General features: G+C 39.9%; 1 pseudogene across 3 annotated transcripts; it reads left to right on the forward strand.

Annotated features, from left to right (window-relative positions):
- Positions 1-47: 47 nt before the first annotated feature.
- On the forward strand, positions 48-7,049 carry LOC104605609 (granule-bound starch synthase 2, chloroplastic/amyloplastic pseudogene; annotated as a pseudogene). Of its 3 annotated transcripts, none has more exons than XR_016076810.1 (2): positions 48-1,071; positions 1,160-7,049. The product of XR_016076810.1 is annotated as a granule-bound starch synthase 2, chloroplastic/amyloplastic pseudogene, transcript variant X1 (transcript). The 3 variants fall into 3 exon arrangements; XR_016076811.1 differs by having other exon boundaries at positions 48-1,067; XR_016076812.1 differs by having other exon boundaries at positions 48-1,031; positions 1,121-7,049.
- Positions 7,050-14,680: the final 7,631 nt, after the last annotated feature.

Raw genomic sequence — 14,680 nt, forward strand, 5'->3', positions numbered from 1 at the left:
CTAAGAAGTTAAATAAAAAAATGTTTTGGAAATGGAATCGTCTACAATAATCCTAGCTAGTCGTAATAATGGGCCAATATACATACCTATAGAGGATTTAATTGTACACTCGTTGGTTTTGTTGACTTGACATTAATTTGGATCTTCTCCTCCATTGTAAACATGGCCATGTAACTCATGTTGAGTCTGAATCTGCTTAATTATCACAGTCAAACATTGGGAGCATGTTGTCTACTTTTTGTTGTTATTAATGAGAAAAATGTACTATATGTGTATCATGCATGTATGACTGTAGTGTCGTGTGCTCAGGGTGTGGTCAGCCTAGTGAGAAGATCCAAATTCACTCATGTTATGGTGTGAAGTTTAATATTCTTAATTTTAAGTATATATGGGACAGGCCTCACTTTATTTTTCAGGTTTACACAATGGAGTTTCAGTTAACGGATTGGCTTTAGTTCAGTTTATGTATTTTTAATTAGTTAATCAATCGGCTTCCATTCGGTTAATTTGGTTAGCAGTTTTCTATAAATTGATAATACCGTTTCAGTTTCAAAAATAGTCCTATGGGTATTATATTTTCATTATTTATATTTTGTTAATAGGGAAAATTCCAAATTAGTACTCTATACTTTAGGGGTAGTGTTAAGTTAGTACCCTAACTTCAAATCATGTTATTGTAGTACATAATTTTCAAAAACTATCAATTTAGTCCCTACTGTTTGCAGTTCGTCAATTATCTTTTCACATGATGACATGTGCAACTTAAAATTTTTGAAAATATCAAAACTATCCTTCAAAAGAAAACACTATTCATTGTTTTTTATCTTGAGACTAAACCAGTTGCTGCCACAATAATGATGATCATGATACTGTCTCACTGCACAGATCCAAACCAGTGATGACTATTTAACAAAAAGTGGTAGAAATACGATGGAAAACCAGGAAGTGAACCGATGGAGGATTCGAGGGACACATCAGGCTTGCTGGCTAAAGGAGATGACAGCCTGCTAAGTTGATAAAGTCTTGTTTGTGTGTGTTAGCTAAATCACACTTTTGTCACATAAGAGGCAAGTAGGTAATTAGTTAAGAAAGTTAATTTCAGTTTCGTTAAATCACGTAGAAGAAGATGCAATCCTGTTATGGGCACACCATCTGGCAGCGCACTCTGGAGCAGTCATAGGCAGCAGCACGCACGGCAGGCCGCACAGCAGCAGGCACCGCCTGGCAGCGCCGCACAGCAGCACGCACCGATAGCGCGCAACGCGCACCGCCAGGCAACAGTGCGCACCGCACGCACCGCACGACGGCATGCACCGCGCACCCACCCGGCACCGCACGGCAGCGGCACCATGGCACGGGGCACGCACCGCCAGTCTGCAGCGCACACCGCATGCACTGCACGGCAGCACGCACCGCGCACACGCCCGGCACCGCACGGCAGCGGCACCATGAGCCGCGCGCATGCACTGCGCGGTAGCAGCACTGTGCGCACGCACCGCGCGGCAGCGGCACCATGAGCCGCGCGCACGCACCCGGCAGCAGCAGCAGAGCGGGGCCCACACGACAGCTCATAGGGGTGGGCTCACCCTTATCTAGACATGTCAAGCCAACTCGCCGCCAGCCTACCTTATCCTTATCTTATCCCTTATCCCTTATCTTTATCTAATCTTATCTTTATCTTTATCTTAAGTGTGAGTTACCATTAGGAGTAGGTAATTAGGAGTTTGAGTTTAATTAGGAATTCCCTTCTGTAATCTCCTATTTAAGGAGCTACGAATTGAAATAAAGACATTCAGTTTTCCAGCCAAGAAAATAGTGAGGAGAGTTCGGGTGGTCTCTTCGACAAATCACCCCAAGGGAGAGTTCGGGTGGTCTCTTAGACAAATCACCCACGCGATTGCTGCAATAGGGTCTGCACGCAAGGGAAGGCGCAAGGGAAAGCAGTGCCTTCGCACCGTGGACCGGCCCATGACAGGATCCTACGCACGGGACCATAACAAATTTGGGATCAGAGCCAAACGTCATGGGCGATATGGAGCAGCTGTCTTCCAAAGTCCACGAACTGGAACACCAACTTGCAGAAACCAACATGGAGGTTTGTGAAGTCAGGGAAGACGTCCGGGAGATGCGACGCCTGGTGGAAGCATTCCTCTCCAACAAAGAAATGAGTTCGGAGGGAATCGCCAACACCAACAGACGCCGTCCAGACTGGGCAGAGGCATGCGGCGAACAACAGATCGCTACCCCTACAGCCGCAGTTATTTCCAAGGATCAGCGCACGGAGGATGAAACTGTAAAGTCTCCTCCTTTGGCCGAGGACGATGTCACGAACATTATAGTAGAACCCGCAGAATGCGCTCCTTTGACAGAAACAGGTGGGCTTGGCGATGTTGCTGGGGATTTACCAGAAGCCTTGGCTCGGCATGGACATAAAGCTATGGTTGCAGCACCACAGTATGGTAACTATACAGAAATCCAAGAAACAGGAGTGTGCAAGAGATGTAAGGTGGAGGGGCAGGATATAGAGGTAATTTTCTTCCAAGCTTATACTGATGGCATAGATTTTGTATTCGTGGACAGCCCTATGTTTCGTAATATTGAGGAAAATATATATGGGGAAGGCCGAGAGGATATTTTAATACGCATGGTCCTCTCCGGTAAGTCCGCCCTTGAGGTCCTCGACTGTAAGCATACCCGGTGCATTCTTATGATCCACAACATAGCACACCGGGGTCGTGGTCTAGTACGTGGTTTCTGTTATGTGGATCTTCCACAAAACTACTTCAAACTATATGACCCAGGAGGTAGGGAACACTTCAATGGCCTTGTGGCTGGCCTGAGTGCAGTAGAGCGGGTAGTCACTGTAAGCCATGGTTACGCCTGGGAGCTGGAAACTAAAAAAGGTGGCGGGTCCTGCATCAAATAGTCCAACGTTATGCACTGAGAGACGGGGCAGTCCCTGTTGTTCATACTGTTGGTGGACTAAGAAATAGCGTGCAACCGTTTGATCCATTCATAGAGTCCCAAGCCATGTATCCTGAACACGAGCTTGAGGACAAGCTCGTAGTCCGGGAGGGGTGTAATGTTATGGGCACACCATCTGGCAACACACTGCGGAGCAGTCATAGGCAGCAGGCCGCACGGCAGGCCGCACAGCAGCAGGCACCGCTTGGCAGTGCTGCACAGCGGCACACACCGCGCACCCACCCGGCACCGCACGGCAGCAGCACCATGGCGTGCGGCACGCACCGCGCACACGCCCAGCACCGACGGCAGCGGCACCATGAGCCGCGCGCACGCACCCGGTAGTAGCAGTAGAGCGGGGCCTACACGACAGCTCATAGGGGTGGGCCCACCCTTATCTGGACACGTCAAGCCAACTCGCCGCCAACCTACCTTATCCTTATCTTATCCCTTATCCCTTATCCTTATCTTTATCTTAAGTAAGAGTGAGTTACCATTAGGAGTAGGTAATTAGGAGTTTGAGTTCAAATTGGAGTTTGAGTTTAATTAGGAATTCTCTTCTGTAATCTCCTATTTAAGGAACTACAAATTGAAATAAAGGCATTCAGTTTTCCAGCCAAAAAAATAGTGAGAAGAGTTCGGGTGGTCTCTTGGACAAATCACCCCAAGGGAGAGTTCGGGTGGTCTCTTGGACAAATCACCCACGCGATTGCTGCAATAGAGTCTGCACGCAAAGGAAGGCGCAAGGGAAAGCAGTGTCTTCACACCGTGGACCGGCACGTGACGGGATCCTACGCGCGGGACCATAACAAATCCGCCCCAATCCCATGCATCTGCATTTTGCACAAAATTTCCCCAAGTAGTTAGGTTTATCCTTCTGTGAATTTGCAGTGCCAAAATAGTATCTTTAGTGCTAACTGACGTAGAGCCGGTTGCCACACCGAATTGGGGGAGCACACAATCCCAATTCAGTTATTTTCATTGAATGAAAATTCTCTTAAGCCATTAAAATAGGAACAGAATTGGGTGAGCACACAAATAAAGGAAATGAAAGGTTCAAAACAGAATTCATGGTGCATGCAATCAGTATTTTTCTTTTCTTGTGATAACCAGCATAACTACAACTATTGCATAAGAAAATTAGGGAATACACCACATTTGTATTCTTCCCCAAGAATTCATCAGCTGCCACAACTGCACTTCGAGAGCTTGTCAGAAAGGAAATGGCGAAAATACCTCGGAAATTAGATCGACCCGCAGAGGACCCACCCGCACCACTTCTTCCTGCTCTTCCAGTACCATCCAAAATCAAACCGCTGGATTCAATGCTATTTAAACCAAAGCCTGCTGCTCCCATGATTGTCTGCCGTAAACGCAGTTCAATCTCTGTAAAAGCTTCTACTACGACAAGCATAGATAGAAAAGGGAAGCAACGACCAGTAACAGCAGCGGTCAATGAGAAGCCGGTTGACGATAGGAAACAAGTCGATGACTCATCTGCTACGTACTGTAGCCGATGACAAGAAGAAAACTAGAGAACGGCCCACAACGTCGGGTGCTTCAAGTTCAAGAACGGGCAACAATAAGAGTCGTATCTACACGACCACCGAAAAGAATTCAAACGCGAATGCTGGGCAAAGCACCCCACCCAACTCGAATCCTGTCTCGGCAAGCAAAGGTAGTGCAGCTCGTGAAGGCAGACCGGAGCCCAAAGCTGAGAGGTATTAAGGAAAGTCCTCCATAAGGTAATTCCACAAAACTGGCAGTTACCAATGGAGGCTCTCAATCCAAAATAGCAAGTAAGAATAAAAGAATATTTAGTAACTGCCAATGACAGATCTCAATCCAGAATAGCAATTGAGAATAAAGGATATTTAGGAGCTTCCAATGATAGATCTCCTCCAATTACCAATAAAGGCTCTCACACAGATGGCAACCACTAAATTAGAAAGAATTAATTAGCAGAATCTAATTAGAAAATCTTTGTACATAGGCTCATATTCTTAGTTTCTTTATTTATTCTTTCATCTTTGTGTATATATATATTATATCTATTTCAGCCTGGTCGACAAGTCAAGTAATACAAACATTCTTTTATTTTTTTACTCTCTCTCTCTCCTACATTTTATCTTGATATCAGAGCCTATGGCATTTCACAGTGCCGATTCATTTGAAGCTATGAGCTCCAAATCTTCTGGTCTTCAGAACATGACTACTACAGTAGCCATGAATTCTATTCCTAACATTTCTCCGTATCTCACCATCAAACTGAATGGAGAAAATTTTCTTCTATAGAGAGCTCAATTTCTACCAGTTCTCAGGGCCTACAAACTTATGGACTTAATTGATGGTTCGGCTAAGGCACCACCAGAGGAAATTCCAGATCCCAATGATGGAAGTAAGAAAATTCTTAACCCAAACTATTATTCATGGATATAGTTTGACCAACTTGTTTTAAGTTGGCTTGTTGCATCTCTGATAGAGGGCGTATTAGCCCAAGTTGTTGGACTGTCTACTGCAGTCGAAGTCTGGAGTTCCCTAAAAAGATCGTTTTCTTCTCACTCACGATATAGGGTGCTACAACTAAGGCGGCAGTTATAAAATCTTAAGAAAGACAATCTGTCCATAAGCGAGTATGTTTAGAAAGCAAAAACTATTGCAGACAATCTATCTATTGTTTCTGCTAAGGAAGACCTTGTTCTCTACATCCTATCTGGACTAGGTAGTGAATATGAATCTCTCGTCACTACTATTACTAATAGGACTGATGCTGATCAGTTAGGCATCAATGATGTTCATGAATCTTGGCTTGTTCAGCATAATGTTTCCAGTGAAACTTTCAATGCCATAATAATAACAATGGAAAGAATAGCAACAATAATTCTCAGTTTCAGAATAACCAAGGGAATTATAGCCGCGGTAGAGGCATGGGGCGCGGCAATCAGTCTGGACATGGACAAGGTCGAGGAAGAGGTAATACAATTATCTGCCAAGTATGTAACAAACCTGGCCACGGTGCACTCAAGTGCTACAAACAGTACGACCTCTTGTACCAAGGAGAACAGAACCATACTTATCCATATCCTACGGCTGTGTTTCATAATGGTATGTCTTCCTACAATGGCTCAACATCTAATTTCGACCCTGCTTGGTACCCTGATAGTGGAGCAACTCATCACATGACTCTATATGCTGATAACTTACAAAACAAGACAGAATTTTTTGGTATGGACCAAGTGAAAGTTGGTAATGGTGAAGGTTTGACAATTAAGAGTATTGGCTCTTCATTAAATTATGATCATTATCAATTTAATCAAAAAAATATTTATCATGTTCCTACTTTGACAAAGAATTTGATCTTTGTTAGCAAATTCACAAGAGATAATAATTTAACATTTGAGTTTCACCCGGATTTCTTTTTATTAAAGGATCGTATGGGGAGAGTTCTACTCAAAGGACCCAGGATTGGCATCATCGCCTAGGACATGCGTCATTAAAAATAGTTAAATTAGTAATTTTTAAATTTGGTTTACCTTATTCAGGACATGTAAATGAGCAGTTTGTTTGTGAGGCTTGCCAATTAGGCAAAGCACATCGTTTAAATTTGCCAATTTCTTCTACTAATGTCTCTCAACCTCTAGAGTTCATTTATTCAGATGTATGGGGACCTGCACCAGTTTGTCTATAAAGGGCTATAAATATTCTGTTTTGTTTATGGATGCCTATTCTAAGTTTTCTTGGTCCTCTTGAAAGGAAATTATATGTGTTTGATGCTTTTGTTAAATTTAAGAGACATGCCGAAAATCTATTTTCCACTAAAATTAAAATGTTTCAAAGTGATTGGGGAGGAGAATTTCGAAAATTATCCCCCTTCTTGGATAGTGAAGGAATTTCACACAAGGTCAATTGTCCTCATACTCATGAGCAGAACGGAAATGCTGAAAGGAAACACCGGCATATTATTGAGTCCACTCTCTCTCTCTACTAGCGTCCTCCTCTCTCCCCAAATTCTTCTGGGTCGAAGCAGCAGAAACTACAGTGTTTCTCATTAACCAGTTGCCTACTCCAACACTTGGTAATCTCTCTCCTTATGAAAAGTTGTTTGGTCGAAAACCTGATTATTCTATATTGCGAAATTTTGGTTATGTCTGCTATCCTTTCATTCGGCCATATAACAAGCACAAGAGGGACTATAGATTTGTTAAATGCATTTCTGTTGGATATGGTTCCTCTCATAAAGGGTACAAGTGCTATAATCCGGTTACTTCACAAGAAATTATTGCTAGACATGTGGTTTTTTATGAGAAACAATTTCTGGGATTCTCTCAAGAGAGAAATTTTTCTGAATCTCTGAATACGGCGCTAGTCACCCTGCTACCTGTTCCTTCAGTCACTGATGCGCAGGATGATATCTCTTCTCCTGACTCTCCGTCTCTTTAACAATGTATACCTGCAAGTTCATCTTCCATTGATACTAATGAGTCTTTGTCTCATGATGATAATCAAACAGCTCAGCCACGACAGAGAACGCGACTGATTCTAGATATTCTCGACACTACACTTGTTGTTCCTGCATCGGCTATATGGACACATTCTATGACTACCCGTTCTATGAGTTCCCACCATGCGCAGCCTATCACATGGTATTCCTTACCTGAAGGGGTACTTGCATATGATAGTCCGATTGATGTAGAACTAACTTCCTACTCTCAGGCATCCAACTCTACACACTGGCACACTGCTATGGCATCTGAATTTCATGCGCTCATATAGAATGGTACGTGGCAACTTGTTCCTTATGACCCTTCCATGAATGTTGTTGGCTCTAGGTGGGTGTACAAAATTAAGAGGAAACCTGATGGTTCCGTTGAATGCTACAAAGTTAGACTAGTAGCTCAGGGTTTCTCTCAAGTTCCTAGTGTTGACTTCATTGATACGTTCAGCCCTGTTGTTATGCCAACCACTATTCACAATTTTATCTTTGGTCACCTCACAAGGGTGGGACATTAAGCAACTAGATGTTCACAATGCCTTCTTGAATGGATTTATTCAAGAAAATATTTCTATGAAACGTCCTTGGGTTTTGAGGATAAGACACGTCCAGATTATGTCTACAAGCTTAAAAAGGCTCTATATGGTCTTCGTCAAGCCCCTTGGGCTTGGTTTTCTCGCCTCAGTCAAAGACTTCATGATCTTGGCTTCAAAAGCTCTCAGTGTGATCCCTCTCTCTTCATCTACACCAAAAATAATATTTCTCTATATATTTTGGTTTATGTTGATGATATTATTGTTACTAGTTCTTCTGCTGCTCATGTTTCTCAACTAATTGTGGGTTTGTCTCGGAGCTTCTCTCTTAAGGATCTTGGATCTCTACACTATTTTTTTGGAGTAGAAGCTCATCGTGACAAGACTGGATTGTTTCTTTCTTAGAGGCGTTACATTTTGGATTTCCTATAGAAAACTAATTTGGCAAGATATAAACCCTTGACCACGCCTATGGCTCCTACGTCTCGATTGTCTAAATTTCAGGGAAACCCACTTCTTGATCCTATTCAGTATCGCAACGTTGTCAGGGCCCAACATTATATTACACTTACACATCCAGATGTGGCTTTTGTAGTGAACAAAGCCTATGAATTCCTTCAGAACCCAACCAGTGATCATTGGACGGCAGTAAGACGCATTTTGTGTTATCTCAAAGGCACAATTGAACATGGACTATTTTTTACATCCAATTCTCTTAGATATTTAGTTGCTTTTTCAAATGCTGATTGGGCTGGTTGCCCTGATGACTGCCGATCTACTAGTGGTTATGGTATTTTCCTTGGATCTCATTTAATCTCTTGGAGTGCAAAGAAACAACCCACCATTGCCCGTTCTAGCACTGAAGCCAAATTTTGCTCCTTAGCTAACTCCATCACATAATTGTTGTGGCTTCAGTCCCTACTACGGGATTTGGGTGTTCATCAGCCTGTTCTGCCTATAATTTACTGTGATAATATTGGTGCCACATATCTGGCAGCGCATCCGGTGTTTCACGCTCGCACCAAGCACATTGAAGTGGAATTTCATTTCTTGCGTGATCATATTCTCTATAAAAATCTGGATGTCCGATATATCTCTGTTGATGATCAATTGGCTGATATCTTTACCAAACCTTTTGCTCCATATTGGTTTGATTTTCTCTGGTCCAAGCTTCACGTGCTTCCCACCCCATTTCGCTTGAGGGGGCATATTAAGGAAAGTCTTCCAGAAGGTAACTCTACAAGACTAGCAGTTACCAATGGAGGCTCGCAATCTAGAATAGCAACTAAGGATAAAGGATATTTAGCAGCTGCTAATGACAGATCTCAATCCAGAATAGCAACTGAGAATAAAGGATATTTAGCAGCTGTCAATGACAGATCTCCTCCAATTACCAATAAAGGCTCTCACACAGATTTGGCAACCACTAAATTAGAAAGAATTAATTAGAAAATCTTTGTACATAGGCCCCTATTCTTAGTTTCTTTATTTATTCTTTCGTCTGTGTGTATATATTGTATTTATCTCAGCCTGGTCAACAGGTCAAGTAATACAACCATTCTTTTATTTTTTTACTCTCTCTCTCCTACATTTTATCTAGAGGAAAACAATAACACAGCCACTATTGCCAAGAAGTGGAGCGCAACGAATTTCCTGAACAGGATGAAAAAGAGCTCTTCATCAAAGACGTCGAAGAGTTCCATCAATAATTCTAATAATAACAATGGAGGCTAGGAGGAGCAACCGAGCAAAAGAAAACCAACGACAGGAGTGATAGGCAGAATGATCAGATTCTCCAACAAGGTTGCGATGGGAAACAAACTCCTAGTCCAGCAAAAATGAGTGTCGAGGATGGCGGGCTATGGGAGAGGTTGAACCATTGTGTAAGAAAATTAGATGATAGGTGAAGGGAATTTTTGTCCTTTTGTATAATACTTAACATACTTTAATGATTTTGGATCAACTTGACAGTTTTTAGAAGTTTAGGCATTGTAGTGACACTATTCGAAGTTCAGGTACTAACTTGACACTATCTCTAAAATACAGGGTACTAATCTGAAGCCCTACTAATAATGGTTAGCTGACATGCTGATAAAAAACACCTAAGGCTGTGTTTGGTTGCAATGCAAACAAATTTGCACTAATGCAAAACTATGATAGTGCAAATGGTTTGATTGTAATTTCTTACCTATTTTTGTTTCAAGTTTTAGCTTATTTTGTTTGATTGCATAAAAATGTAAAATCTAATACAAAATTAAATGGGAATATGCATTTTCTTCATTTGCATTCCCATGCATTTGTAATAGTACAAATAAAATAGCATTGCAACCAAACACAGCCTAAGTTGCAGCAATTGAACCAAACAAAAGAATATTGTCGTTTCCTTGCATCACGTTTCCTTAAAAAAGAAATGATAATGAAAAAATGACATTAAAACCAAACACCACCTTAATCTTTCTAACCATCAAAAGGCAGAGATGACTTTCTAAATATTCATTAAGCTCTTTTAATAATAGCTGTTTCATCTTTTGTCATCTCTTTTACAAAATTTGAAGTTTCCTTTTAAAAAATAGTTGAGTTTAGAGAGGAAGAAACCTTTTAAAAAATAGTTGAGTTTACAAAATTTGAAATTTCCATCATCTCCTTTACAGACTGAGGAAGAAACCGGTACGTTGCTGGAGTACATTCAGAGAGGAAAAAGGGAATGAAGATGACTAAAACACAATATGGAAGAGGCGCTTGCCATCATTTGCTCATCTCCTAATAACTCAATTCTTACATTATATTTCTCTTCTAATCTAATTCCAATCAATTTTGTTCAAACATGGATGGTGGAAATGGATTCTAAGAACTAAAACTTGCTCTTCCAGTAGATTCCTAACTCAAGACAATTGAATTGAGAATATTCTCAGTGGTGAAACATCACATGCAATCCTTCATCTCTCTTGGATAAATTCCTTCATTTGCTTAACTTTGTGTCCACTTTGGTGGACAATCTCCATCTTTACCTCATAGCAGCAAAATACTAGACACCAACCCCAGTCTCCACACAACAAGATGTCAGTTGAGGCTTCAGTAGGGCAGCTAGGAATTTGATAGCTATGAATATAACCCTAGCAAATGCACTAGTTATCAAGTAGTATAAAAAATATCGTTCACACGGGGATTTAACAAAATAAGTATTAGAACCATAGTCTTCCCTAATTATTTGGACAATCGAAATTCAGATTTTTAAGAGTAAGAACTACTGAAAAAAAAAAACTAGAAAAAGAAAATAGAAGCAAGGGTGATCATTGACCGAATATGCAATGGATGAAATCGCTAGGACTTTTGGTCCACCTAACCAATGTAATGAATATTGATGGGTTCGATTAACCAAGATTATTTGCCATTCCCATAAGCTAAGGTCTTTCCAATGTTATTTAATATTCTCTCTTGAGATATACTAAACCTACGCCCATCAGGTAGCCCTTCGATCTCTCAAGTAGAGCTCTCAAGATGGGAGTGCATTAAGTCCAAGAAAACCATTAAATTCAGATGAATCATGTATATATATCTCTATATATCATTCAATTCACACTATGAATCATTCAGTCAATTATGTGAATTCCTCTCTCGATTCATTCACATAACTCAAATCAATTAAGAGGTGGTCAAGCTCTTAATTGCATTAAGCACAATAATTCATAGACTATATGAAAATCACAATCTTGGATAAATCATAAAGATAAAAATATATTCATTAACATGATTAGGCTTTCCTCAGCCCTAGCAAGAAACAAATCAGTTCATGATAAGAGAATTAAAGCAAACAAAGAGAAAGAAAGAACTCTTGAATTCGCCCATGGTGCTGAGATCTCCTCTTCTTACCGCCACCTTCTTCTTGAGATTTCTTGAATTTTTTATCTCCTTTCCTCTCTTTCTTGACTTCTTTTCTCCTCTCTTGACTGATAGCTCAATGCAATTCGTGAGCCCCTCCAGAGATTGAGTGATGCCAAAGCTGGTCCGCCCCCTCCTTTATATAGCTTAAAGGGGAGGGGGTGGTCTCCTACTTCCTCTTGAAGTTGATCTTACAAAAATAGAAAGTCATATCCTAATTATACTCTTCTCTCTTTATCTAATGAACTCAATCTCTTTATCTCTCTAAGATTACATCAAGAATTTAGATATGGGAGGACTCTTCTCAATTTCTTGTTCTTGGATTCGTATTAGACCTCCTCTGCGAATTGGGCTTCAGTTGCGGATTGGGCCTTCCTATGAATTTTCCCCGACTTCGGGCCCGGATTTGACCTCGATGCAGGCCGAATCTGCGAAAGCCCAAAACATGAAAGTTGTGGCTTTTCCTCTTATCTTTTCAGTGGGTCTTGAATCAGCCCAATCGGATTTCGGATACGCGAGTTAGGCTCAGATTACTGAACGATGTCGAAACTGTGAAAAATCATCCGATTTATCTTTCTTTGCTCCTGATGCCTTCTTTCATGCCCTGAACCGAAATACAAGAAATATGAGTCTAATTAAGTACTAATTCAGAATAAAAGACAAAATATTAGGGGATAAAATATGATAGATTTTATTCTCATCAGAATTCTCTTAGTGGGGCAATTTATACGTGAAACTGTAATACATGCTAGGTGTGAACACGCACCCAAAAATACATTTGTTGTGCATTGGGTTTTCCTGTTTTCTCATTTGGATAGTTTGAAATTGGGTTGATCGATCATAACACGATCTCATCATCTCTACCTGCTTAGAAAAAATAGGTAGTTTAAAGACATGGGACTCATTTGCAATTTATCAGTTTTTTTTTTTTACTTGAACATTGCCACATTAACATTTTTTATTATTTTATTTGTTATTTAACGGATTGTAAAGGGTGCCACTAATACCATGAATTTTTAGTCTAACAATGGCTTTTTTAACTTAGTTTGATGTCTAAATTAGCTCCTCAAATTATAAATGGGTGAAATTGGTCTTTTTGCAAAGTTTAAGGGTTGTAGGAGCGAAAAATCCTAATAATAATAATAATAATAATAATAATAATACATTATTAACATATTAAGGATAATAAAATAAAAATAAAATATTGATAAAATCATAAAAAATAATTAAATATTATAAATAATATTAATATACTAATACTAAAAAGTTATAATAATAAAATAATGACAAAATGATAAAACATTTTTAATTATTATTTAAATATATTAAATTCCACTTATCCCAAGCGAACAGGCCCCAAGGTCTTACACTTTATCTCAAAATTTTGAAAAAAAAAATTAAGAAATTTACAACCATAAAGATGACAAGAGCTATGGGCCTAGGGTTGTAAACGAATCGAATTCATAAAAATCCGAATCTGATTCGATTATTGAAAACTTGCATCAGAATCTAATCTGAAATTTGAATAGATTTGAAGACCTCATATTCAAATTCGAATCCTAACAGATTTAAATCGGATTTGGATTTAATCTAACTCTACTTTAATTTTTTTAAAATACAAAATATAAAAAGTTAATTACTTTTCAACTTTTATATACAATAAATTAATGTAATTATATAAATATAACAAACTGAATTCTTCATATAATATATATTTAAATATATATGTATATATATATTTATAATTTCAAATATAATTATATAAAATTTATATATTAAAATCAATAATTATTATAATATAATCGTATTTGGATTTTAGTAGGATCAGTTAGAATCAAATCCAAATCTGATCCAATTACATAAATTCATTATCTGAATCTGAAATAATCAGATCGAATTTCAGATTGGGTATCATTGTCGGGCCAAGTTATGGTTCTCCATGTCTCATGAGATGTGTATTACTTCACTATTGAAAACAAAAAAAAAAATCCAAAAATCTAGAAAATTAAAAAAACATAGAAAAATCCCATTGCAATTGCTGAGTTGGACAAGTACACCCCTTACCAGCATCATAGTGCTTTTGGCCAAAACATCTTCCATGACAACATACAAGTATGCGAGATGCAAGCCCAGATTTCCCACCGACAACTTTACCCACATGACATCTTAGCCACCCACGCACATGGGGAACATCTCATGCTCTTACATGTTATTATGCATGAGGAGATGTTCCCAATGCATGGAGGTAGTGTTTTGTCACTTTGTGGGTAGGTGTGGGTAGAGTTCTTGTGGGTAGGAGATCCGAAGTCACACGATGCTTTCAATGCACCGCTGAAAGTGCTCTGAGGTTGTGTTAAAGGCACACTATGTGAAGAGCAAATCCAAATTCATATAGATAATATATGGATACCTGGACCGAGTTCACATCTACACCCCACATGCACATCTCAATGTTCATTGGGGATATCTCCCGTACTTGTCATTGGAAGATGTTCCCAATACACAATTAGGTTGAGTTGTGAGGCGCCTCACTATCCGTATGTTGGGTGTTGGCATCAAAGTATGATGACATCCCACCCACTCCCACAAGTGGATGTTTTCGAACAAATGAACACCCCCTATTAATTTTTTTTTTTCGCTTCATGGGCTACACAACAGGGGGTAGCCCATCCCCTTTCCCTTACCCCCCCCCCCCACCCATAGTGGCAGCGGGATTTGATCCCAGGTCTCTACTCCGACGAGTCAGAGAACCTACCAACGGAGCCACGAACACCCCCTATTAATAAGTCACTTAATTTGACAAAGAGATAAA

This window comes from Nelumbo nucifera, chromosome 1, assembly GCF_055504915.1.
Source record: "Nelumbo nucifera cultivar China Antique chromosome 1, China Antique-T2T, whole genome shotgun sequence".
Classification (NCBI taxonomy): domain Eukaryota; kingdom Viridiplantae; phylum Streptophyta; class Magnoliopsida; order Proteales; family Nelumbonaceae; genus Nelumbo; species Nelumbo nucifera.